This window comes from Sinocyclocheilus rhinocerous, unplaced genomic scaffold (genome assembly GCF_001515625.1).
Source record: "Sinocyclocheilus rhinocerous isolate Xijiao unplaced genomic scaffold, SAMN03320098_v1.1 scaffold2427, whole genome shotgun sequence".
Taxonomy (NCBI): Eukaryota; Metazoa; Chordata; class Actinopteri; order Cypriniformes; family Cyprinidae; genus Sinocyclocheilus; species Sinocyclocheilus rhinocerous.
The window spans coordinates 74,864-76,890 of NW_015641050.1; the positions used below are offsets into that span (position 1 = coordinate 74,864).

The 2,027-nt window shown below is 38.8% G+C and overlaps 1 long non-coding RNA gene and 1 pseudogene across 1 annotated transcript; both read right to left on the reverse strand.

Moving 5' to 3' along the window:
- The window catches only part of LOC107754438 (tripartite motif-containing protein 16-like), a 13,294-nt pseudogene that overhangs the window by 8,326 nt on the left and 2,941 nt on the right, over positions 1–2,027 (reverse strand).
- LOC107754439 (uncharacterized) lies at positions 264–1,074 on the reverse strand. Its single transcript, XR_001641587.1, has 3 exons — positions 789–1,074; positions 613–648; positions 264–384 (listed from the first exon to the last, which is right to left on the reverse strand). It is a non-coding gene; the product is annotated as an uncharacterized LOC107754439 (long non-coding RNA).

Here is a 2,027-nt window from a genome sequence, read left to right on the forward strand (position 1 = left end):
CTGCTGATGGACTTTACAGGGAGATCAGTCCGTATGTTATTGTGTGTGAATGAGTATCTGGAATGAGAGCAGTACAAACACCAGGACTGATCACTACGTCCAAACAAACACTCATTACTTGATGCCTTCCTGCTGATGCTCTTATATGACACTGATAAACGAACACCTTTATCTTCACTCCACTCCTGCTCCCAGTAACAGCGGCGACACACACTCTCTCTACACAACACCTGAACATACACATCAAATCTGTCTGGATGATCAGGATATGGCTGTAATCTTCTAGTGGCAGTAATCATTCTGTTGTTGTAATCACTCTGTTGTTCTCAGACAGATGGAGGCGTTTATTCACTGTGTTCAGATCCAGAGTGAGTTGATGGGAATCTGATGGAGATAAAACACATCAGAATCAAGAATTATGAATCTCTTTGATCTTTTCATGTAGCTGAACTCTTCATGTTCAGTATATCATCAGTGTTTCAGTACAGATGACCAGATATCCTGTGCAAATCATCATTTACATAATCAATTATAAAACTCTTCTTTCACCTTCTACAGGAAGAACATAAACACACTCAGTGAGTTTTTCTGATTGTTTTCTTACTGACTTACATTGTAGGAAGTCGTTCCTGATCCTGGTGAATGTGACTGTAGAAATCAACAGACATGAACAGTGTGATTCTCATGATCCTGCATCCATTCCTAAGACATTTCTAATACGATGTTCTCCATTATATGAGATGATGATGGACTCGTTTCTGAGAGTAGATTCATCTCTAGGACTTTACCTCTGTCTGAGATCGTCTTGAGCTCCTCTTTTTCGCAGAAATCCTCCAGTTTGTCTCTCAGCTGATGAACAGATTATCTCAGGTCATCAGAAGAGACGAGAGAACTGAAGGGATCGTCATTTACGTCTGTAGATTCAGGAGGTACTGAGAGAGACTGGAAACTCTACAGAAAACAGAAATCAAAACTCATCAGCTCCACACTTCACCCAATAACCTGCAGGAACATCAGATTTGTGCGGCTCTTGTTGACTTGACTGATCTTTAGTAACTCACCTCAATCCAGCACTTTCACAGCATCAGCTTCAGCGGCTGCTCTCAATGGAGCTGATGAGCTCAGTAAAGATCCTCTCACTGTCCTCCACTGCTGTCTGTGCAGAGCGCTGTTAGGACACACAGTGATTCAGCTTCAGTGGGAGTGAAAGAGGAGAGTCTGAACTGAGACTGAGACAAACTTCTCGGTAACGCTTTAGATTACAGCCCACAATTTACCGTGTAATTAAACAGAATTTACAGCGTACCTATTTGTAACTATAGAGTGATGTTACACTTACACAGTAACTACACGTAACAAGAGGGTAACAAGGGATCACTTTAAATTACAGCCCGCAGGTGTTACACTTACACAATAACTACATATAACAAGAATGTATGTTTGCATAGTAGTTAAAAAAAATGTTGTAGTACATTTTATTCTACTTGCCTCGAACCACATATGGAAGCTCAAGTGCACCAACAGCACTACAGCATTACATTACATCAAAAAACATCAATTATACAGTAGATATACATGTGTTGTGTATTATGATGTTATATCATCATAATAAGCTGCTCCCAGGATGTTATATCCTGGGGCCAGCTGGAAACAGGTAATCTAGTTTTCCACTGTATTGCACCTCGACGGTACAATGCTGCTGACTGACTCGCTGCTGAGATGACCATATGCAATGCTCTTTCATCAGGTCTATTCTTAAGTAAACTCTGGTAAAATTTTATAAAGACTATGGTTTTTATCTTTACTATAATTACTAAATTATAGCCTACTATAGTATACTACAGTTTACTATTTGTATCAGTCATGTAAGATATATGTTGTAATAATACAATAAGTACCCAGTACGTAGTGTAAAAATATACTGTATCATATATTTTGTGTTATTACAGTAAGGCAACTTCTAAATCATAATATTGTTGCCTAACACAGTAGCAAAAGATGCATACCACGTAATCTTAGAATAGTTA